The sequence below is a fragment of the Eublepharis macularius genome, chromosome 3, assembly GCF_028583425.1.
Source record: "Eublepharis macularius isolate TG4126 chromosome 3, MPM_Emac_v1.0, whole genome shotgun sequence".
Taxonomy (NCBI): Eukaryota; Metazoa; Chordata; class Lepidosauria; order Squamata; family Eublepharidae; genus Eublepharis; species Eublepharis macularius.
This window is the reverse complement of record NC_072792.1, coordinates 101,979,122-102,005,114: the sequence shown is the minus strand read 5'-3', so window position 1 is coordinate 102,005,114 and position 25,993 is coordinate 101,979,122.

Here is a 25,993-nt window from a genome sequence, read left to right as displayed (position 1 = left end):
CATACAAACTTTTGGGGAGGAGGAGAGGAGTTGTTACAGCTTTATTTCCTGAGTTTGTTTCACAATTCTGGAAGCTGCTTTAGTTAGCCAAACCAGTGGCTTCCAGGTATATTTTAGGTGCCTGTCAAGCTACAATATGTGACAATTTAACTGAATTTGGATTTGATAGTCTCAAGCCAAATTTCAGATTAATTCCTTGTTACCTGAATGGCTAACCAAGTTTGTCCCCTTGCTTCTAGAGTTGTACCTCTGAGCATGTGCAAACCCACACAACTCACCAAGTGAATTTTTAAATCAGGAGCTTTCCTATGTATACCATGGTCTAGCAGAAGGACTGTCCCTTGTTGTTGGAGGCAAGTGTTATCAAGTTTATTAGTTTATTATTATGATCTAGGATCAGAATTTGAGTCGGAGGCAAATATATAAATGTTTACTAACTCGAAATAGACATATACAGGAATAATGATGAAGGTAATGACCAAAACACATACAACAACACCCATACAACATCAACAAGACTAATTTACAGCACAGTTTTCCTTATCATCATTTATTCTGCTTATATGGCCATAGGCCTTAAGCATAATTTCATACAGTTAAAATGAAGTACAAATATGCAATTACTAAATAACAATAGCTTAAAAGTACAGGATTTATAAGATAAAAGTATATGATAAATAGGATAGTTTATAAAATAGATAAAAATGGGCCATATAGTTAAAAACCAGCATTTAAATATAAAAAAATAAAATTTGACTATACCTAAACGCAGATGAAAAAGAGCCCCATGGTGCAGAGTGGTAAGCTGTAGCACTGCTGCCCAAGCTCTGCTCACGACCTGAGTTTGGTCCTGGTGGAAGACGGGTTCAGGTCGATGGCTCAAGATTAATTCAGCCTTCCATCCTTCCGAAGTTAGCAGAATGAGTACCCAGGTTCCTGGAGGTAAAGTGTAGATGACTGGGGAAGGCAATGGCAAACCACCCCGTAAAAAGTCTGCCAAGAAAACATCATGATGTTCACTGCTGGTGCCAGGGTTTCTGGCGCCTGTGACAATCCCCCTCCCCTGCGTGCACCGCGGACTGCGCGATGAAGTCATTGTGCAATGACGTCATTGCGCAGCGCAAGTCGGGGGCATTCGCCGGCAGATGGCTGGGGTGGCGGGTTGAGGCTGCTCCACACTCCGCATGCCACCCCGGCAGCGGCTTGTGGCTGCTGCGCCCGGCTGGGTCGTGTGGTGGCGGTGGCAGCAGCACGGGGCTGGCTGGCTGCAGCAGCTGCAGGCCAGCCACGCCAGCTCCACAGCGTGTGCCTCCACCCCCGACACCCCCTCCGGTGCCTCTCCAGTGCCCTCACACCTGAGGCCACTGCCTATCTGGCCTCTATGGGTGTGCCGGCCCTGATGATGTGATGTCCTTCCATGGGTCAGTAATGATTTGGTGCTTGCACAGGGGACTAACTTTACCTTTACCTAAATGCAGATGACAGTGCAGAGTCTCACCTAAAACTTATTTGAAACTGATTCTGTGGTTCAGTGAAATTATTATTGCAAAAATTTTACCACTGAGACCATTATCGGGAAAAGTATCCACCAGTAAACAGGATATCGTCCCTGACTCCAGTGGAAGACGGTATTTTGATAAAATGGGAAATATCCAGTGAGACCTAAGAGCAGTCCATTGGGGGCAACACAATAATAAGTGGGCTAAGGTCTCTATCATACTAGATGCACATGGACAGAGTCTATCTGAATAAGAAACTTGGGTAAATCGCCCTGTTAGTTCCACTGACGGGAAAGCGTTTAGTCTTGCAAGAGTAAAAGCAACCCTGTAAGTGGGAATCGTAAGATGGCTTAAGTATGAAGGGGGGTTAGTGGAGGAGAAATCCCTAGAGCGAGAAGTGAACAAACATGTTAGCTTGAGCAGCTGCAGCACAGCTTTCCGCTCACCGGGCAGATGGAAATTCCATGTCCAACCTCTAGGATCTAAAACGAGGTACAGTCAAAATAATGTACAAGATCATAGGAAAGGTCACCAAGGCAAAAATAAATGTAATAAAAAAATGTAAGCAAAGATAGGAATGTTGACTTGTATGCATTCCAAAAGCTAGAGTAGGTAAGCATATTAAGTAGGTAGAGTATATTAAACAAATGAGCCCAGCTTACTGTTTAGGCAATGTGGGTGTTTTTCCTTAATATGTACATGTAGGTATGAAATAAGAGTGTATGATCTATCCTGAAGAGTTGACAATTAGGACTTCTTTTTCCTCTAGTCTTGTTGATGGTATTCCGAATATGATGGTGTACAGCAAGAAGGAAAGTTCAGCATCACAGGTGCCAGATAGGAAGAAGGATATGTATGAGGCAACAGTGTGACCAAACATGTATGCACACACACTAAGAAATCCAGCCATACAAAGCCTCTGAGAAAGGCTGAAAGTTGCATACTCACTTGCAATGGAAGATCAACAAAGAGCAGAGACAGAAAAGTGAGTTCCTTAGAAAAAGTAGTTTAAAAAAGCATCCAAAAAAGATGGATTGAGAAAATTTCAGGAAGGAGCTCAAGAGACTGGGTGCTCAGAAAGGGAAAGAGAGCAAGTACAAGATCCAAAGGGACTAGCTAATGAAACAGAATCTGATTTCAGAGAACAAAATGCCGTTTGGTGCAAAGCGACAAAAGTCTTTGAGCCAGAAAAGCATGACAGAAATACACCAAAAAAAGGATGTCCTTAAAGGGCCCACTCACTGAATGCTGGTGGCTTTCAAAATGGTTGCAGGCTGTCTGGCTTCTGTTTTTTCAGCACCTTTTTGGGGACTGCAGGAAAGTGCGTTCCCCAAAAAGGCACCCAAAAAAACCAAACAGCTTGCAATCATTTGGAAACAGAGACATCGGGAGTGAAAGGGAAAAGCTGTCTGCATTTGGTCTGTGGGCCATCCCTTAAAAAACGTGTGAAAATGGCCAAAGACTTGGGGTACGAGGGACCCCAGAGATGGGAAGACTTCATCAGAAAAGGGCGAAGAGCAGTTCTTTTAGGTTATCTTTATACCTTTACAGTTAATGTGCCATGTAAATTAATATGAACACTGTATGTGTCTCTTTCCCATTTTGGGTATCTTTACTTAATTCAGAGTATGATTGGATATAGCTATACTTAATCTATAGTAGGAAAAGTTAAGAGGCTGTGAGATACCTGCTGTTGTGGTGGAGACAAGAAGTCAGTATATTAATGTAAGATGTTTTGAAGGCCCTTATTTGTAATATTTTAGTTAATAACACTGAGATGTCAAAAGGATGACACAAAAGGATGCATCTAAAACATTTTTGTTGTAGTTTCATATCTCAGGCTGCTGAGTGAAATGTAGCATGGTTAGATAGTTTTCTGCTGGGTCATTGCTAGGTCAGGGTTAAAATGCAGGCCAGGGCTTCAGGGCCTGTTGGGGCTAGAGTAATTGAGCAGTTTACTTGAGCAGGCTGGTGGGGCACTGGGGTGGCAGGCAGCTAGGCTGTATTGGAGGGACTTTGGCCCAACTTGGGTGGGGTCTCTCCCCTTAATAGTTGTCTTGGAGAAAGTGGGTGGTGAGAGCCCTCTCCCCCCCACCCCACTCACACATAAACCCCTCTTCCTGCCATAAGCCTGTTTGTTTCCATTTAGCCTCCCCCCACCACCGGCGAGGAGTAAAATAAAGTAACTTATAAAACAGAGCCGGTGTTCTTCACTTTGGCTTACTGGTAAAACAGCACCTGAGCCTATATTTTTGTGGGCCATAAAAGAGGGCCTGTCTCTGCCTGATAGTTATTCTGTTAGCAGGCAGATTTGCTCAGGGCTGTGCTTAGCGCCATCTTTTGGTGGAGAATTACTGGTGGCCTGTTTCTGCCTGACAGCCATTCTGTTAGCAGGCAGATTTGCTCAGGGCTGTGCTTGGCGCCATCTCGTGGTGGAGAATTACTGGTGGCCTGTTTCTGCCTGACAGCCATTCTGTTGGCAGGCAGATTTGCTCAGGGCTGTGCTCGGCGCCATCTTGTGGTGGACAATTACTGGTGGCCTGTTTCTGCCTGACAGCCATTCTGTTGGCAGGCAGATTTGCTCAGGACGGTGCTCGGCACCATCTTATGTGGCAGCTTGGTACTGCTCCTGGCAATTGCTACTTTTGCTGGGGCTTAGTGCTACCTGTCAGGGCTAGCGTCAACAGTTGGTTAAGGGGTAAAGCTGCGAGCCCGTCCAACACATTATTAACGGCTGCTGTGTCATCATTTGGGAATGTTTATGCCGCCCAGAAAAAGGGGTTGGCCCATCAATGGGGAAGTGGCCTGTAAAAAGGCCAGTGCCGCAGAAACCTACTTGGGCTCTGTCTTCCTCAGACGAAGACGATGGCCCAGGCAAGCTCTGGAGAGGGCTAGGAGTGGTACAGCATCAGCAGTTGCACCTGTTCAGCCATGCAAGGGTGCTAAAGGAATTATGAGGGCTGATTTTAATAAGGATTTTGCCTCTTGTCTTTCTGCCCTGGAGGGAGTATCAGGAGTGGTGGCAAGTGATGGAGCCAGGACCATCCAACAACAACTGAGAGTGTGGCTGACATTGATCAGGAATGGTCAGCTGACTGGGCAAGTTGCCATAGCAGCGGAACAACCCATGCCTGACGGTAAGGATCCTTTGCCCAAGTAGGGTGCCACTTGGCCCTGGGGCGCTTGGGGCAGGTAGCTGCTACTGGCGCTCCTGCATCTTCTGTTTCGGAGACGTATCCCATGCTTGTTTGGCCTTGGCCTAGTTGTGCCAGAGGCTCCTTGCACCTGCAGCAGGCGCAAGTACTGCCTGTAGCGGGCAGTGCTACCAGTTGGGATGGATAGGCCTTCCCTCTGTCTGTGACTGGGTGGCCTTTTGGTTATGGCAATCAGATGGGCCTGGCCCCTTACGGACCCCAGGGATATGGCATGGTTCCTTATAGGGCACTTCCCCCGGTAGATATGGCATTGCCTGCAGGGGGGGAATATACAAAGGGTGAGTATGTGGATGTCTTTACCCTTCTCTTCAGGGAGCTGGAGAAGAAGAATATAGATTATCTGTACGATAGGGATAAGGAGAAGATCTGCTGCAGGCAGATTGACAGGAACTGGACTCATTGGTTGCCTGGGTTCCTGGTTTATGCAGGGGTATTGGCTAGGGCACAGCCAGGTAGGGCTCTCCCCATTTTCCAATACATGAATATTATATACAGGGGGTTCATGGACTTTGAGGGGGTGGCTTGGCTTGGCTCAGGTATGATGAGGAATTCTGCATGCATGCTGCCTGGAATCTCAGCCTTCCCTGGGATCAAAGTTTGATACAGCTGTGGGTGCAGGTCATGGCCCTTGCCAAGTCCAACCTCAGAAATAGGAGCGAGAGTGGTCATATGATTGTTCTGCCCTCTCAGGGTTCAGGTTCCCGCACTTGTGTGGGACAGCAGGTTTAATTATGGTTGCTTTGTTGGGACTTCACATCCGAGGAGCTTGCAACAAGAAAGTGGGCAAGTATATGCATGACTGCCCTGCATGCAGGGGAACGCACCCATAATCTGCCTGCCCCAAAGGAAGACAGGGTGGGAAATGCTTTGGGGGCAGTGGTGGCCAACAAGGGCCTGGAAAATGGGCCCAGCCCAGTATAGCTGAGGGTACTTGAACAGTTTCTTCAGGTTTCCCCAAGGTGCAGGGATGCTGACTATTTGTCCATTGTTTAGATGACTTTTTGATGTCTGGGCCAGCTGGCATGGGGCAGTGTGCCAGGCTTTTGGCAAGAGTCATGGAGTCTTCTGAGGAACTGGGGGTTCCTTTAGCTCATGAGAAAACCGAGAGACCATTTGTTGTCATAGCGTTCTTGGGAATAGAACTGGACACAGTACAACAGACCTTAAGGTTGCCCTTAAAGACGGTGGTAGATCTTGGGCTCAATTGGAGGGCTGCTTGAGTGGAGCCTGGATATCTCTCCTTGAGTTGCTGCAATTAGTTGGCCATTTAAACTTTGCCTGTAAGGCAGTTGCGCCTGGGAGGGCTTTCCTCAGGTGGCTGTGTGATGCTATGAGGGCCTTACGGTTGCTCCATCAGCATTTAAGAATTAATAAGGGCATGCGGGATGACCTTTGGTGTGGAAGAAATTCCTTGACACCTTTAATGGGGTGACTTTTTGGAGGGAGGAACTTTTGCTAGAAGCCGAACTTCAAGTCACCTCTGATGCCTTCTGGTCTACAGGCTTTGGAGTCTTTTTTAGGGGGCATTGGTGTGCTGACCAATGGCCTGCTGATTGGGTAGCCAGGGATTGTCCAAAGACCTTACGTTTTTGGAGTTCTTTCCCTTGTTAGTGGCTGTGTGGCTTTGGGGATCACACTTGGCAAATCGAGCTGTCCACTTTTGGTGTGACAACTTGGCTGTAGTGCACGTGGTCAAAACCATGGCATCTCGATCCCCCAGGGTGATGAGGCTGGTAAGGGCCTTTACATTGAAATGTTTGCAGATGAACATTTTGTTCAGGGCCAGGCATGTTCCAGGTGTCCAAAACCAAGGAGGGGAACACCCAAGGAACCCAACAAAACACTACCAGGTGTAACTTAATTTCTATACCAATATAATTAAATCAAACTCATATAATAATCACTAAATAGTCAACAATACACATAAGGTTACAACAATTCATCCATATAGTTACAAAAATTCATTTACACAGTCCCTTATATCACAATGTACAAAATATCATTTCCACATATCCTCATGTTAATAATGGAATTATTCCCTTGTTCTTTCAACGGGGTCGGTCTGTAATACCCCACAGCAATGTTCAAGCCTAATGGCTATTATAACAGTCAGAAACTAATTGTTATAGTGGCACAAAAATGCAGCACGACTTTGCTGCCTGAAGTACTAATGACTTCCCAAGCTCAATGGCTCTAGTGGCTGGAAGATTCCAGGAGGTTGGCAAGCTCAATGGCTCTGGTGGCTGGAAGATTCCAGGAGGTTGGCAACGAGTCTGCTAGCTTCTTGCTCCACTCGTTTTGTTACTTCTTCTTCATAGCCAATCTTTACTTTCAGCCCACAATAACACTGTAACAGTACAAATCACAGCCACTATCATATAGTCACAACTCACAATTATTAAGTCCAAATATACTCTTATCATACTCACAATTCACAATTCACCAAGGACTGGTATGTCCTGTCACAATCAGTCAGTTTGATTCAAATGTGGGTACGCCCCTGTGTAACCGGCCCTATTAAATCCCTATTTCCTGCAGGTCGGGCACTAATCCCTGCAGGAATTATAAAAATACTGTAAAGTTAATCTCATTGTTTAACCCTTTGGGTACCAAACTATTCATCCGATATATCCATTGGGCTTCAGTCCTCAACAAGTCATTTTTCTTGTTGGATTTTACAATCTCCAGCACTGAATATTTCAATTCTCTTTCATTCCTATGAAACTTACAAAAGTGTTCTACTAAGGGCGCCGACAAGTGCTTCGTTCTTATTTTAGATAGATGCTCTTGCACCCGTTTCCTCACCGTCCTAGAAGTACTGCCTATATAATATAATGAGCACTGACACCTAATGATGTATACTACATTTGTGGTGGCACACGTAGAGTACCCCGTCGGGTACAATGGTCGCCCCATCTTGGGGTGCATAAAAGATGTTACAGGTACACTCAAATCACAGACATTACAATGGCCGCAGGCGTAATGTCCCTTTGGTAAATTACTCGGTGGGTCACGCCCCTTATGATCTGAATGGACTAGATAGTCCTTCAAGTTCTTACTCCGTCTATAGCCAATTTTGGGTGGTGAATCACACCCTGGAACGTCACTCAGGATATGCCAGTTCTTTTTAATTATGTTTACGATTCCTGCCGAATATTGTGAATGTTCTAAAGCCCATGTGATACCCACATTCTCTTCCGTTCTGTTGTTATATTTTAGGAGGGATTCCCTGGGTACCGATCCGGCCTGACTTCGCGCTTGTCTAATAGTCCTTTCAGGATACCCTCTCCTCACAAAGTCCCCGCTCAATCTCTCAGCCTCCCTCTCAAAATCCTTAGGATCAGAGGCATTGCGCTTCACACGCAGAAATTGCCCATAGGGAATGTTTTGTTTCAAATCAAGTCGATGGAAGGACGCATAATTTAAGTAGGCAGCCCGATCCGTGGACTTCCGATACGGCCTGACTCCTAATCTGTTAGTCGATCGTTTATACACTACAACATCCAGAAATGGTATACACGTCAGATTACCCTGGGCTGTGAAATGGATATTCTGATCAATGCTGTTCATCCAATCCACAAATTCATCAACAATGACTGGCCCTTTAAGAACGCAAAAAAGGTCATCAATAAATCTTTTTAAAGTGACTATCTGTCCAAAGAAAGGATTATTGTCACCATTTAAGATGTATCTATTTTCTAAATCTGCCATGAACAAATTGGCAATTGATGGTGTGGCGGGGCAGCCCATCGCCACCCCTTTTGTTTGGTAGTAGAATTGCCGTTCAAAACGGAAATAATTCCTTTCTAAAACAATATCCAAGATGTCCAACAAAAATGAAGTGGGCGGGGTCTCAGATGTCCGAGTGTGTAAAATTTCTTCAACTACCCTTCTAGCCTCACTGTGTGGTATAGAGGTGTATAATGACTGTACATCAAAAGTCATGAGGTAGGCATCTGGTGGCACACAAAGTGTCTCTATAAAGTCAATAAAGGACGTGGTGTCTTTTATATATGTCCTCAAATTTTTCACGAAAGGTTGCAAAATACTATCCAGGCAGATCACTAAAGGCTCCAGCACTGAGTTAGTGCCAGAGATTATTGGTCTGCCTGGCGGAGGTCGGATTTCTTTATGTATTTTAGGAAGGCAGTAAAAAAACGGCGTACGTGGATCGGTATTTATCAAATTTTGATACAATTTCGGGGAGATCATATTCTCTCCTAAAGCCTCATCTAGGACTATTCTAATAATCCTAGTAACATCTGGTAAGGGGTCATGCTCAACAGACTTATACGAGCTTTCATCAGCTAGCTGCCTCTTTATTTCCTTCACATAATCCTGTGTGTTCAAAATGACAATTCCTCCTCCCTTGTCAGCTGGCTTTATTACTATGGACTCATCCTCGCATAATGCTTTCAAAGTTACCCTTTCATGAGTTGTCAAGTTATTCCACACCCTCCTATCCGTTGTTTCCAACTTGGTCACATCTCTAATTACCACTCTCTCAAAACTATCAATCAGACCATCACTAACATTAGGGGTAAAAGTTGAACGTTGTTTAATCCCATAATACTCGTTGGATTGAGTGTTACTATTCCCAAAATGTTTCTTCAATTTGATTAAACAAAATAATTTAAAGAGGTCTACTCTTGTTTGGAAGGAATCATATCTAGGGGCCAGGACAAAACCCAAACCCTTATTCAATAAGCCAATTTCCGTTTGTGTCAATACTCAGTTTGAGAGGTTAAAAACTAGGTTTTGTACCTCCCCCGTTTTGCTCGGTGACCCTGGTCCAAAAATTTTTTGTAAGTTTGTCTTGGCACTGTTCTACTCCGCAGGGTATGAGTTCCAGGTGTTAACAACGGTGTGGCAGACGCTTTGTCTCACCAACAGATGGGCAAGGGAGATAAAAATGCCACGTGACCCGAGGCAGCCCATCTCCCCATCAGTCCTTAAGGGACTGGGGACCACATGGGCAGAAGTCTGCTTGTCAGCGTTTGAACGGAAGCTTTTCCACACTTCTGCCTTAATGGCATGTTTTGGAGCTCTGCGAGTTAGTGAGCTGGTGGCCTCATCGCGTACAGACGCATCTGGCCGGGCACTGAATGCCCGGGACATTAAATTTGTTGGGGATAAAGTCTCCATTGGGATCAGACGGTCCAAGACGACCAGCAGCAGCGGGGGAGCCCCTTGCTTTTGGGTCCCTGCTCTGAGCAGGAGCTGTGCCCTGTTAAGGCCCTCAAGGAATATGTCACCTTTCGTGGGGATGACCGAGGGGTTTTATTCCGGCATGAAGATAGGGCCCCACTGACTAAATATCAGTTTGGGTGGTGACAGAGAGGGCCCTTAAGAATCTTGGCTTGTCAGGAGTCATGTTTGGAACCCAGACTGACCAGTGGCAGTGGGGGAGCACCTTGCTTTTGGGCCCCTGCTCTGAGCAGGAGCTGTGCCCTGTTAAGGCCCTCAAGGAATATGTCACGCTTCGTGGGGATGACCAAGGGGTCTTATTCCACCACGAAGATCAGGCCCCACTGACTAAATATCAGTTTTGGGCGGTGACAGAGAGGGCACTTAAGACAATTGGCTTGTCAGGGGTCAAATTCGGAACTCACTCCTTCCGGATTGGTGCGGCCTCCACAGCAGCTGCTATGGGATACCCTCAGCAGGCGATTCAGAGAGTGGGCAGGTGGCGGTCAAGGGCATTTCGGTCCTATGTCCGGTCCCTGCAGCAGTTTTAAATGGCAAACTACTTGTTCTTTCCTCAGGTGCCATGTCGAGCCAAGAGAGGAACAGAATCTTGATTTGTGGCCACAGCATGGTGTTCTGGGTGGCCACTCAAGCCAAGAGAACACAGATGGGATCCCAGCTGGGCCTGAGTGCTGTGGCCACTGTGGAGTGGCAGGGCAGGCATGGTCTCAGATGGCCTGGCCTGCTGCCTCTCCTGTTTAGGGGACGGACGAAGCTTCCCCCACACATTGTGGTCATTCACCTGGGGGGTAATGACCTTGGGCTGGTACAGGGCAAGGCCCTGTCGATGTAGGTAGCTGAGGACCTTGAATACATAAGCAGCCGATGGCCGAGTGTGCTTATAGTATGGTCAGAGATGCTACAACGATGGGTTTGGTGGGAGGCCTTTGACACCAGGGCGATAGAGAGGGCCCGACGCAAGGCTAACCACGCCATTAAGAGGTCTTTGGGGCAAGGCTTGGGTATTTATTTGCCACACCCAAGATTAGGGCCGAGTTTGCCCACCTCTACAGAGGGGACGGTGTCCACCTGGCACCTGAGGACAATAATATTTTCCTAGATGACCTGTGGCAAGGGCTTCGGGTGGCTCTAGGCCACCTGTGGGGCGCGAGGGTCTAAGCAGAGGCTTGACCCTTGCAGTGGCAGGAGATTTTGGGAATAGGGTGCGGGCCGGTGAGCCCCTGTGGCATTTCTCCATGCGTGGGGTGCAGGGTCTGCCAGGATGGTGGGATGCTCTTTGCTAGGAGCGCAGACGCCTGAGGGGATCCCCAGGAGCAAGGCCTAACCTCATGTTTGACGGCTGGGGCGTAAAGGGTGCTTGACGGGGGATGCAAGGCCTGTCTGCCGGGTTCCAGCCATTCATGAGATGGCCTACACCCAGGGCATTGGGGCTCGTCCAGACAGGCAAGGCGGTGGTCAGTGGGCTGACCCCAGGGCTTGATCTGTACCGCTTAGTTAGCTCTTGCCGTGCATTACCTTTATGGTCATTTTAATAAATGGCCCTTTATTCCAAGCCTGTGTCTGTCTCTTCCTTCCGGCTAGGGTTGCAATGCGGCTCTCCCAGCGCGGCAGAATGCCGCTCAAGCTGGGAGCCGTCCTTTGCGGCCCCGCCCTGGAGGAAAGGAGACGGTCTCCCTTCCCAGGCATCCTGGGCTTAGCCAGGGGGCGGAGCCAAGAGCCTGATCCAGGTGGCTCTGCTTTCCCCGGCTGCAGTCTCTTTGAGCATTTGGCCCACCCACCTCACCCTGTTTTTAGTGCAGGAATAGCCGGCTCCTGGGTCCAGAGCCAGGTAGGAATTTTTCCCCTTTTCCCTGATTGGCTGTTGGGAAGGGGGGGGTTTCGCCTACCTTGCACTAATGGCGGGAATTTGAGTTATTGTTGGGTTGCGCTGTTTAGTTTGGCAGGAGATTTTGGGAATAGGGTGCGGGCCGGTGAGCCCCTGTGGCATTTCTCCATGCGTGGGGTGCAGGGTCTGCCAGGACGGCGGGATGCTTTTGACGGCTCCTTGCTAAGAGGGCAGGCGCCTGAGGGGATCCCCAGGAGCAAGGCCTAACCTCATGCTAGTCGGCTGGGGCGTAAAGGGTGCTTGAGGGGGGATCCAAGGCCTGGCTGCCGGGTTCCAGCCATTCAGGAGATGGCCTATACCCGGGGCAGTGGGGCTCGCCCAGACAGGAAAGGCGGTGGTCAGTGGGCTGACCCCAGGGCTTGACCTGTACCGCTTAGTTAGCTCTTGCCGTGCATTACCTTTATGGTCATTTTAATAAATGGCCCTTTATTCCAAGCCTGTGTCTGTCTCTTCCTTCCGGCTGGGGTTGCAATGTGCCATAAGCTACTGAAATACCTGCATTTTAATCTTTAAACTAGTAAAATAAGTTCTGCATATATCAATGTATGTTTGTGGCTGGAAGTGCAAGTGTTCATCCCCTAAACTGAAGTCTGAGTAGGAAAATGAATTCTGGCATTCCGTCCCATGTGCAGTTTTTGGTTTGTTCCCTTGGTTTCTTTTACAAGGGAAACTAACACCTCACATTTTGACTTTATGTTTAAAATGTCCCATTTAGAAGCTGGAAAAAACTGCCACAGTTTCCCCTTTGTATATACCTTTATTTATTTATCCTTTCAAGCTGAAAAATCTAGGAACAACTAATATAAACAGAGCAGCTGCTTCAACAGAGGCAGTTTCTTATTGAGTAGGTAGTTTGAATAAACTTGTGATACACTGGTATGCTTAGTTCCCATGTTTTAGACTGGGAGTAAAATGTTTAAATATTGATTATGTTGTATGAATACATAGACACATAGATATACATAGGTCCCCAGTTGAAATAAACTACTCTTTCTTATTTGCCTTACTCATTTTCTCAAAGTACATTATATATAGTTTATATTTACAAGTACATTGAGAAGTGTTCTAATAAATTACATTTCAAATTTACTTTTTGACAAATCTAATTGCTACATCATTTTGACAAGTTTTCTTTGCATCTGTTTCCCTCTAGCAGGCAATTGTATTACTTTACTAATTTGATATAATAATATTATTGTATTGATGGTATTCCAGATTCTATGTACTTTGCCAGAACCACAAACCTGGCTATAAAAACACAGCCACAAATGTTCCTTGTGGGCAGTAAAGCATTCCTTGTGTCAGCATGTGCAAGGAACAACTTTTTAGGAACTGAAGAGAGTATGTCTATGTTTCAGTTTGTCTTGTTTTATATTCTTTGAAATTAAAAGATACATAATGAAATACAGAGATCTCAATATTTAAGCAATAAAAGGATGCTAAATTTGGCATATGTCTAGTTCCCCTCCCCATAGCTATGTATGCCCCCCAAATGCCCCTGTTACAGAAATATGAACAGGTCTGTTGATTTACACATTTGTTAAGTAAAAACACAGCTTACTTCTTAACCATTGCTGGTAAGGAATTATTCTTGTCCTGTTTAGGCTATTAGCTATAGGAAGGGCTGTGGATAAGAAAATCACAGAATCATAGATAGGGCTGAGCATATGTGTAATTTTTCTACTTGAAAACAAATAGACACAAAATATTTTCCAAACATCAATGCTGAGTCACCTGGAAAACATTACTGTGAAGTATGATCATACCATTTCTCCATTTAGCTAACTAAAAGTTCCTCAAATACCTCAGGTATGGCATAAAAACTCATCCTACATAGGTCTCCTCAGAATCATACTCAGGCCTGCTCAATAGGATTTACTCCCAAGAAAGTGTCTTTAGGATTGCACTCCTAATCACGTCATTATTATCAAAATATCTAATTCTCAATGTGTACAAATCTATGGATATGATATTCAGAGATTCAATCTGGAATCTCTGGCTGTTGGAGTACATTATGTTTAGCTGATCATATATAAATACATTATAAGGAGGCAGACCATTGATCTGTCTATCACAAAACTATCTACTGTTACTGACAGAAACTCCTTAGACTGAGGTCCTCTTACAGAAGATCTCAAAGCATGCGCATTTTGCTTCTGAACCGTTGCTTCCAACTTAAGAGTGCACTAATAGAATTGCAGCTGAGATGTGGCACAGGTGACATGACATGCCCTATTTTCTCATATAGGCTGCACTGATTCTATGAGCTGAACTACACAATATGAATGACACGCAAATGGACTTACATGTTGCTTTCCTGTACACTTGCCAGCGCAGCCAGACTGCACTTGATGCCATGTCTGTGCTGGCATGGGTTTCTTCTGCACTCCTCCAAAATACAGGAATGGTATCCCATCATGCACCACCAGTTTGTGCATGCTTAAACCATCCCCTGGAACCATCCCCTGTTCCCTATTGCCTTTCTGTGTGGGAAGAGAGAAGCGGAAGCAAAACAGAATCACCACTCTGTAATGACGACTCAATGATATGGTCCGCAGACACTTGCCAATGTAAACCGCTTTTTTGCTGACACGTGCAAAGAGCAGAGCCATGGACATGAGTTGATCAGGGGTAAAAGAGACACAGGAAAGTGAGGAAAATCACGAATCTGGCCACTCGAATAGATTTGTGTAATTCGTCTCATCTAGTTAGACTCTATATCAACACAACTATATCTATATTGTATTAGTATTTCACACTTGCTTGGACAAGCTCAGCCTTCATAGCAGTTCCCTCCAGGCAGGTATGATACTGCCTATGATATATCTATTAACAAACAAAAATTCAGCAAAATTCATACAAAAATTCAACATTTGGTTGGAGTCCTGTGGAATCTGAGAGCAGAGCAGTTTCTACAGAGATACAATATGATACTCCTTGAGCCCCCTTCCACCCCATATTATTTGTTTGTTTATAGTCCACCTTTGTTACTGAGACTCAAGATGGATTGTATAGTGTAAGTCAATACAATCAATGACTGGGACAGTCAATAAACGATACAACTGGGCATTGATAGCAGAAATTTGAAAAAAACAATCATAAATCCAAACACAGAGCTGAAAACAATGCTTAAACAAAATATATGCAATTTGACACAACATATTCAAAAACATGGAAATATACAGTTGGAGCATACTTACAGCAACAGAAAATACGCAGTAGTAAAGTATATTATCCCTTTCCCAAACCATCTCTCTAAGCCTTTTCCTACAGCACAGCCCTATTACCTATTTTTTAAAGCCTTCTGGAATAATTCAGTTTTGCACTGTTTGCTGAAAGCCAAGAGAGTGGGAGCTTTCCCGACCTCTTCAGGCAGGCCATTCCATATGGCAGGGGCCACCACTGAGAATGCTCATGCAGTGCAACCAGTTGTATATTTTGTGTGTAGTGTGGTACCTGCAGAAGGCACTGCTCAGATGAGCAAAGCTGCCATAGCAGAGCATGGGAGAAAGGCAGTCCTGCAGATATGAGGGACCAAGGTCATGAAGAGTGTCAGTCTATGGAAGACAGGATACGTTGAAGGTGACTCCCAACCCTTGCAGCAAGAAATCCAAGCTCTCTTGAGTAAATGGGTCTTTATTGAGATATCACAGGCTTCTCGATACATATGTCCATAGGTTACACAGAAGCAATTAAAGGCGTCTGACTGTACACAGGTCTCTTGTTAAGAATGACGCATTGAGCACAGGATACATCATATCAACCCGTTCACATGTTCCCCCACCCCTCCAGCTCTCCCAGCCGAACACAATCAGTAGCGGGACGGAAGGAGCTGTCCCAAGGATGCTGCAGTGAGCCATCCGAGATTAGGGCTCGCCCGTCTTGGAATCTGGAAAGCAACAGGGAGCAGGTGCAAGAGGCTATTGCAACATATCATGAGCTGAATAACAATATGGAGGGACAGTGGGCAACAGACCTGACATTTCTGCCCCCCAAAGGTCCCCCCTCACCCCCCAGGTCCCGGCTTTTCTGGGTATCTTTTGTGGAAGTTGGTGGTGAGTCAGGGGGCGTTGACATGGGAGTGTTTGACCCACTCCCGGAATGCTTCGTTGAAGTCTCGGCACCTGATTAAGTAATAAAGTTTTTTGTTTTTTAATTTGGAGTCCAGTATTTCCTCTACTTCATAGTGGACTTGCTCATCTACTAGGGTAGGATGTGGAACTCCTTTTTCTGGATGCCATTCATCCGGGGCGGGGGCTTTCTTCAGGAGGCTGAAGTGGAACATTGGGTGGATTTGGCGTAGGTTTTTTGGGAGTTCTAGTTCCATTGTAACATCGTTGATTACCCTCTTGACGGGGAAGGGGCCAAGGTATTTGAGTCCCAGTTTTTTGCATGGCTGGTCGCTTTTAAAGTTTTTGGTAGAGACATACACCCAGTTCCCAGGGAGTAGTTTCCATTGCTCCATGTGGTGCCAGTCGGTGAACTTTTTGTAATTCTCTTTGGCTTTTTTCAGGGTCTCCTGTATGATTTCCCATTGGGACGTCAACGTAGACCACCATTCTCCTAGATCCCTGGCTTTTTGGGATTCGGGGTTGGTTGCAAAGGGTAGGGCTGTTCCCTCATATCCTTGAACTATTTTGAAGGGGGAGTCTCCAATTGAGCTATGAACCGCATTGTTATATGCGTATTCGGCGAAATGGATAAAGTCTGTCCAATTATCTTGTTGATAATTGATGTAGCACCGTAAGAATTGTTTCAGCACTTGGTTAGTGTGTTCGGTTTGTCTGTTGGTTTGAGGATGATGGGTGGAGCTTAATTCCTGTTCAATGCCAGCAGCTTGGAGGAGCTCCCACCAAAAGTTAGCAACAAATTGCACGCCTCGGTCCGAGATTACCTTGAGGGGAAAAGAATGTAGCCTTACTATATGTTTCATAAACAGATCAGTCAGTTTTATGGCAGTGGGGATAGTAGTACAAGGTATGAAATGGGCTTGTTTGGAGAATAGGTCCACTACCACTAGGATACACGTGTTTGCTTTGGAGGGTGGTAGGTCTGTGATAAAGTCCATTGAAATTACTGCCCATGGTCTGGGTGGGGTCTCCAGGGGTTGCAGCAGCCCTGGGGGCTTTCTCCTCCTGGGTTTCCCCATGATGCATACTGGGCAGGAAGAAACATATTGAGAGACGTCCTGTCGCATGTTGGGCCACCAGAATTGTCATTGTACTAAGTGGAGTGTCTTTAGATAGCCAAAATGGCCAGCTAGTTTGGAGTCATGGCATTGCTGTAGGACCTCTCTCTGCAAGCTGTGCGGTATATAGACTTTACTGCCCCGGTACCATTCGCCAGCCTTCATTTGTGTTAGCTCGCCCACGGGTATGCTCCCCCCCTCTTTTTCCACCTCAGCTTTTACTTTCTAGTTGGGTGGGTGAGAACACTGTGTCGGTGACCTCCTCCCTTTGGCTGTCATGCTGGGGCATGTGTGAGAGGGCATCCACTAAGAAGTTAGCCCTCCCAGGGAGGTATTTTAGTGTAAACTTGAATTTGGAAAAGAATTCCACCCACCGCAATTGCTTTGCATTTAGCTTTCAGAGGGTCGTAGGGCTTCTAGGTTCTTATGGTCTGTCCAGACCTCAAATGGGTTTCTAGCCCCTTCCAACCATTGCCTCCAGGTCGTGAGGGCGAGTTTGACAGCAAACGCTTTCTTTTCCCAGACATTCCAGTTATGTTCAGTGTCTGAAATTTTTTTGGATTGATAGGCACAAGGGCGTAGCTTCCCCTCTTCATCGGGTTGTAGTAAGACCTCACCTACTGCCATATCACTCGCATCTACTTGCACTATGAATTTGCGGTTCTCATCTGGGTGCTGCAGCACCGGTTCCGAGACAAACCTTTGTTTTAGGTCTTTGAATGCTTGTTGGCATTCTTCCGTCCAGTGTAACTTTGTGCTAGGTTTTTTGCCTGGCAGTCCCTTGCCCTTGGTTTTCAATAAGTCTGTTAGGGGTAGGGCTATTTGGGCAAAGTTATTAATGAACAGTCTATAGAAGTTGGCAAAGCCCAGGAAGGATTGCAATTGCCTTCTGGTTTGGGGTGACACCCACCTGACTATCGCCTGGATTTTGGCAGAGTCCATTTTTAGCCCCTGATGGGAAATACGGTACCCTAAAAAGTCCAATTTTTCCTTGTGGAACTCGCATTTCAACAATTTCACCGGCAGCTTGTGCTTCATTAAGGCGGTTAGCACTTTCCTGACAAGTTCTACATGTGCTTTTTTTATCCACCAAATAGATAAGCAGGTCATCTAGGTACACCACCACCCCCTTATACTGGTATTCATGCAGTACTTCATTGATGAGGTTCATATACACACCTGATGAGCCTTTTAGGCCAAATGGCATGACCAGGTATTTGAATTGTCCTAAGTGGGTATTGAATGCGGTTTTCCACTCATCCCCCTCCCTTATCTGCACCTGGAAGTAGGCATCTTTTAAGTCCAATTTCAAAAAGATTTTGCCTTGGGCCACCACACTGAGGAGGTCTCAGATCAGGAGGAGCGGGTACACGTTGGACATGGATATAGCATTTATTCCCCTAAAATCTGTGCATAGGCACAGGCCCCCATCTTTCTTTTTGATGAACAAGACTGGCACTGCATGGGGGGAGCTGGCTGGGCGGATGAATCCGCGTTCCAAGTTTTTGTCAATGAACTTTCTCAGCTCCTGTCTTTCCGCTGGGCTCATTGAGTATAGTTTGCCTTTTGGAAGCTTTTTCCCTGGGGACTAGTTCAATAGTCTGTGTTTCGGTGTGTGTGGGGGGGAGTTCATTGGCTTCCTTGTCATCAAACACTACGCGGAGGTCTCGATATTCTAGGGGGATGGACTTCTCCTCCTCCTCCATGAGTAAAACAACCTCCAGCAGGGAGGGTGCCTCCCTTCCCCACACCTTCACCCATGCATGTGTGGCGCATTTGTCTCCTTTAAAGACAATCATCCCCGTGGACCATTTAATGTAGGGGTCATGATCCCAGAGCCAGCGACTCCCCAGTACCAAGGGATATTTTGCTACATTGCTGACTATATAGGATCAGGATTCCCAATCCCTATTGGGACTGGCTGTGTCTCATAGGGGGCGGGGTTCATGCTGGACCCATCCATTTGCTCGAATACTGTCGGGTCTTCTGGTTCTTGGGTGTCTAAGCCAAGCCCGTTTACTAAGGCGGGTGACATAATGTTGCGTGAGCATCCCGAGTCTATTAGGGCTTGCACTCGCACATGGGTTCTCCTTTTAGGGTTTACTAGTATTACGGACATGAATAGTATGCCCCCCTCTCCCTTACCTGCGGTGGGGTGGACTCCTTCGCGACCTGCCATTGGGGCTGTCTTACAGCAGATCTGTCCTGTTTCCTGGTGGTACGTACCTCTTGTCCTCCTGCGTGAGGTCTTCTCTGTCGCCTGGGTGTTCTTCCACATCCAAGCCAGTTTCTGGCCTTCCCCGCTTGGGGGGTAGCTTGCACTTGGCCTTCGGGGCGCAAGAGGCCGGTGGGGGTCTTTGGCCACATCTGTCAAACATGGGTTTGAGGAGGCATTGTGTGGCAAAATGCCTGATGCCTCCACATTGCAGGAACAGCCCTTGCCTCCAGCAGGTCTCTCACATCTCTTGGCCGAGTCCAGGGCCACTTGACAAGGGTGCACGGTCATGGATATATCCAGACGGGGCCCTCCACGGCCCAATAAGCTGGTATTGTTTCACCAACCGGACAACCTGCATTCTGTTTTCGACCTCACATGCCAGTTGGATCCATCCCAGGAGGGTTGAATGTTCATCCTGCATCAGGGCTCTGTCTAGCAAGTCTGTATTCATGCCATTCCGGAATAATTCTATCTTAACTTTCTCATGATAGTCCGGGCACTTGGCGGCGAGTTGGCAGAACTCAGCAGCATAGTCCCTCATGGGCCAGGACCCCTGCCGGATGGAGCAGAGTTTGGTCCGGGCCCTCTCCCCTTCCATCAGGTCTTCATATTGGGCTCTTAAGGCACCGATTAATGCTTGTAAATCATACAGCTCGGGGGCTTCTGTGTCATGCGAGGTCACATACCATTCTGCTGCCGCTCCCCCCAATCTGGACCTCAGACAGGTAACACGGCTTTGCTCTGACACAAACAGATGGCCCCAATTGTTGAAGAATTCCAGTGCTTGCACAATGAAGTATCCCAGTTTCCTAGGGTCTCCGTTGAAGGTGGCCTCCAGTTGAATCCAGCCCAGAGGTAGCTCCATTCCCCTTGCTTGTGTGTCCAGGTACTTTCCCACCTGGTGGGGGGGGCATGGGCTGCCCCCATTCTGGCCTCAGGGGTGGGGGCACGATGGCTCAGTGGTCCCATAGCCTGGTGGTTCCCCGAGGGAATGGCGGTCCTTGGGGTGGCCCCCTCAGTGCTGGGGGTGGAGCTACAGGCTGGATACTTTTGCATGCATCCCTCGGGATGGTGGGGTGCTTCCCAGCCCCCACCATTGCTGGGATGGGCACATTTGGAGGGCCCTCATGGTGGTCTCTCAAAGGCCTGGGGTGTGGGGTGGGCCCGGGAGGCGGCCTGGGCAGTGTTCCCTGCCAGGGTCCAGCCGCCCCCCTCGCACTGACCCCTGCCAACTCTGGTGGATGGCAGGCAGTTCAGGTGCTGCTTGGGGCCAGAGGGATGGTGGTGGGGGGTGGCGGTGGTGGCGGTGGTGCTTCCTCCTGGGGTGGCTGTGGGGGGAGTTCTGGATGGGTGAGTACGGGGGGGCCCACTGGCTGGGTCATCGTAAGTCCCATTAGGTGTGCCGCCTGCACCAACTCTCCCCTCATCGCCACCACCTGGGCCTCCAACGCGGCATATTGTGCCTCTTCTGCCTGGGCGGCTCTGCGCTCCTCCTCCCCTCAACCAGTTTGGAGGGCTTCATGGCAGAGTTTGTCTTCCCAGGCGTGCTCCATCTGCCATGCGCGTTCCCACTCCTCGTGGGAGAAATTGAGCTTGATGGGGTCCCCTGAGTCCTGCATCATTCCTGCCCTGATGGGTGTCCTAGAGGCATCATGATACTCGCTCAAGCCGGAGGAGCGAGACTCCTGGGACCCCTTCCTAGAGTACTCCGCAATTCCGGTGATTTGTACTTTCAGCAGCACCAGTTGTGCTGCATCCAGGGGGGGCAGAAGGGGGTGCACAGAAGCACCGGGACCCCCCTCACCCTCCCTGGTGGCTGCAGGGTATAATCCAAGGTCCCCAATCTCAAAAAACTCGTGGGGTGCCAGGGTGCGCTGGACGCCATGAGCACTGTCTACCCAGCCCTGCGTTAGGCCAGTCACTGCTAGCAGGTTGTAGCTCATCCCCTGGACCTGTTCCATGAGGGCATCCAAACGGTCCCCCCTTGCTGCTCTGCGCCCTTGGTTGGTTCAGGCACCCCCTGCTCTGTATACACCTATTCCCACTGCTGGAACTCCTGCTATGGTATCTGGCTCGCGCTGGTCAGGGGATGGAAAGGGGGCTCCAGGCCTTCAGTGGCCAAGCTCTCATGCAGACCGGGTGCCTCCACATCATGGCCCACCGCCTCGTCCCACCAGAATTCCTGGCCGCCGCTGGCTATCACTTGCCCTCCGCTTCCATGGAGAGTGGGAACATCTCCCAAGTGTAGTCCACCTCTCGCCCTGGCTGGGTCTCTGGGATGGCTGATAATTGGGGGTCCAGACTGCTGCTGAGCCCCGTTCCCATGGAGTAGTGCGCAAATAAAGTCCCATGGCACCACTCCTCCTCCCTCAGCCAAGGGGCCCATTGTCTCAGGGTGGGCAAGGTGGACCCTGCTCCAAGGAATCGCCCCTGTGTCCACAAAAGTGTGCCCGGTCATCAGCCCTGAGTCCAGGGGCCAGACTGGTTGAAGTGAAAGGTTCTCCTCATCCATCTCTCCCAGGTCGAGTGGCTCCATCGACGTAAAGCTGGTAGCCATCGCTCTGGGGTGCGGGTTCGGAGGTAAAGGGGGATTCTTAACAATATGTCAGTCTATGGAAGACAGGATACATTGAAGGTGACTCCCAACCCTTGCAGCAAGAAATCCAAGCTCTCTTGAGTAAATGGGTCTTTATTGAGATATCACAGGCTTCTCGATACATATGTCCATAAGTTACACCGAAGCAATTAAAGGCGTCTGACTGTACACAGGTCTCTTGTTAAGAATGATGCATTGAGCACAGGATACATCATATCAACCCGTTCACATGTTCCCCCATCCCTCTGGCTCTCCCAGCCAAACACAATCAATAGCAGGATGGAAGGAGCTGTCCCAAGGCCGCTGCGGCGAGCCATCCGAGATCAGGGCTCGCCTGTCTCGGAATCTTGAAAGCAACAGGGAGCAGGTGCAAGAGACTATTGCAACATATCATGAGCTGAATAACAATATGGAGGGACAGTGGGCAACAGACCTGACAAAGAGCACACATCATATGAAGGGGTTGCTAATTTATAACTTCAGAGTTCTGGTGAGTCAAGTAAGACGTTCAAGGGCATGGCTGGATGATGCAGCAACTTTGTTGAAGCTAAGCAACTCTAGTTCTGCTTGGTGTCTAGGTGGCAGTTGTCTACATTTCATCACATGAGAACAATGCTATATAAATAAATACATAGTAATAAATAATAGAGAAAATGTGAAGGGAAGTGAATGTGAAATTACTCTTCAGCTACTTTGGAAGCCATCCTAAGCAGGTTTTGCCCCCCCCCCCCAGTTGGAATGAAAGGCAGACACAGTATTTGGGTTCTAAAATGGGCCAATTACAACAACCAAACATAAACTACAGCAAGGGCCTAACTAGCAGTACAGGTCAGGCCATGGGGTCACTCCTGGACTTCCACCCTGACCTGTCTGAGTGAGAAATCTGCTGCCCTGGGTGTGAGCCATCCATCATGTGGCTGGGACTCAGCCTGGCCAGGTGAAGTGGTTCACCCCTTTAAAGCTCCCCCACCCAGCCATATAGCAGTGGGGGGAGACTGGCTTGTCCAGGGGTTCCCCACCAGGGCATTTGTCCTTGCAACTGGGCCATACAGCAGCCGGCCACTCCTGACAGACCCTTATTCCCCACCAATGGGGAGGTGCCAAGGGTGCTCACCAGTCTGCTCATTTTCCCCTAACTTGAATCCTGCCCCAAGGGAATGAACTCAGCCCCACTGTGCCAATTACCTCCCTCTTCTCACAGTGCAAGGTGGGTGAAAAAAACCCCCACCCAAGTGCCAATCAGGGACAAGGAGAGAAAAATTCCTTCCTGGCCCCCATAAGGTGACCAGCGAATCCTGCACTGAAATAGGGTGAGGTGGGTGGGCCGAGCATGAGGCACAACTGAGATGCTGCAGGGGCAGAGCAGCCTTATAAGGCTGCTGGCTTCACCCCCCCAGTGAAGACCCGGATGACTGGATGCACACCATCTGCCTTCCTCCTCCGAGGAGGCAAACTCAGGCCCCCAGCCTAAGTCGCTGTTACCACTGGCCGGGAGGGCCGGATTACCCCTCCAGTCAGAATGAAAGGCAGACACAGTATTTGGGTTCTAAAATGGGAGGCTTTATTAAATTACAACAACCAAACAAACTATGGCAAGGGCCTAGCTAGCGGTACAGGTCAGGCCATGGGTTCACCCCTGGACCTCCTGGACCTGTCTGGGTGAGACGCTCGCTGCCCTGGGTGCAAGCCATCCATTGTATGGCTGGGACCTGGCCTGGCCAGGTGAAGTGGTTCACCCCATTAAAGCTCCCCCACTCGGCCATACAACAGCAGGGGGAGACTGGCTTGTCCAGGGGTTCCCCACCAGGGCATCTGTCCTTGCAACTGGACTGTACAGCAGCCAGCCAATCCTTTTATTTTTTTAATACAGAGGGAAAGAAGGGGGGCAGGGGAAGGAAAGAAAAAAAACAACAACATATAACAACACTACACTACAAATAATGCTTTCCCTTCATACTGCCATTATTAAAAAATTAAAACTTTGTAAGATATTGATGGAGTGGTTGACCTTGCAAAATACAGATTACAATCCAAATTAAGTCTCACCCCCCCTGGGCCTCGGACGCAGTTCTCTCTGAGCAACTGCAACCGCAGTGCTCGTTCCCCCCCCCTTCAGACTTCAAATCCTTTTCTTCTTGCTTGGTGTCTTGCTGAAATTCTTGATTTTTGTCCTCAAAATCCCTTAGTTGATCTTCTGATGTTATCTTGTAAGCTTGATCTTTGTAACTAAACCAGATACCTTCCAGAAATAGCCATTTATACTTTATTCCACATTCCCTCAGAAGAGCTGCGAACTTTTTATACTTAAATCTTCTTTTCCGAACTAAAAATGGGATGTCCTTCAGTATTTTAACTTTATTACCTAGAAAGTCCAGATCCGCATTGTATGAGTTGTATAGGATAGTGTCTCGGATCCTCTTAGATGAAAAATCGATGATGATCTCGTGAGGCAGCTGACGCTTCATTGCATATTTTGAAGAAGCCCGACGGACTTCCAAAATGGCGCTTTTTACCTCTTCTTTAGTTGCCCTCGCGGGTGTCGCCAATAGTTCTGAGGCCAGACCCCATAAATCCTAATTTTCCTCCTCTTTTACATTCTGGAGGCACAAAAATGTCTGTGTTCGTTCCACTTGTAGCCTGATCAGCTGGTTCTCCACCAGGTTTAACTCTTTATTCGTTGCCCTCATGAGTGACGCATTTTCCCGAGCAGACTTCTCTGCCCCCCCTGCTGCTTCCTTAATGGTTTTCACTTCGCTCTCAATTTAGCCCACCCTTTGATCTGTTTCATTCAGCTTGTTAACAAAGGGCTTTATGGCTTTGATAACCGACCTCTTCACCAAGTCCTCGAGCGACTCTCCTTTCCCCTGCAGGGCAGCCGAGATTGACTTGCCCAAAGCGGGACTCTGCTTTTTCGCTGCCATTTTAGGGGGGGGGACCGCCGACCAAATTCTGAAACTCAGCAAGGGGGAAGAACGAGCCTTCTTAGCTTCAGATCCCACCACTCCTTCGCATGCGCTTGTAATAACAGAAGGGATTCACTTACTTACAGGCTTCCGCCTAGTTCTGCTCTTTGCCGTTTTCCATGGCCCGGCAGCACTCGAGGTGCCGCGCACATCTGCTGGCCTCCATAGGGACAAACGGGCAATTTACCCCCTGCATAGATTTCAGGGGGCTCTTCCCGCCGCATCCCGGACCCTGCCTCCCTCACTGGGAGTCCTGGGGGCTAATCTTCGCAGATCAGCCGCCCGGTCAGGGCAGCCAGCCAATCCTGACAGACCCCTATTTCTCACCAATGGGGAGGTGCCAAGGGAGTTCACCGGCCCGCTCATTTTCCCCTAACTTCAGTCCTGCCACCACAGAGGTCAAGCCTCTGCTTAGGCCTCAGCACCCCACAAATGGCTTAAACCCAGCCTGAGTCCTTGCCGTGGGTCATTCAAAAATATACTATTTCCTTTTGTAGAGAGGTGCACATGATCCCCTTGGTAGAGGTCAGCAAACTCAACCCAAATTTGTGTATGGGGCAAGTAAATTCCCAACTCCCCTGTCATAGCCTTGAATAGGGCTCTGTTGGCCTTTCATCTAGCCCATTCTACTGCTCTGTAGTCCAATGCCTCCCACCACACCTGGCATGGCAGCATTGCAGACCAAAAAATCAGGACATCAGGCCAATGCCTGCTAATCACAAGCAACTTATCCCGCGCCTGCCATGACAGGATCATGCCCTTCATCAGACCCAAGTCATTACCTCCCAAATGAATGACCAGGATATGAAGCAAAGGGGCACTCCTTCCCTCAAACAACAGGGGCAGAAACCCAGACCAGCACAGGTCTCTTCTGCCCTGCCATTCAACAGTGGCCCACTGGCTGAGTCCAAGCTGTGACCCAATCAGCATCCTCTTTGCTTGGTGAGCTGCCCAAAGTACCATACTGTGGCCACAGATGATAATCCTTAGCCTCTCCTGTCAAACCACAGCACCTAAAAGAGAAACAATGTCAGAAAGTTTGACCACTGTCCAAAGGCCACACATACGTTCTATAAGCAGAAGAATGCCATCGACCCACTCTCTGAATTTCAGGCCCTGAGAAGCCCATAGCTGTGGCTGTGGATGCAGCACCTATCCTAAATGGGTACCAAATTTGACTCCTACCAGGCCCAGCTTCTTAAGTACCCTGTCCGTGACTGT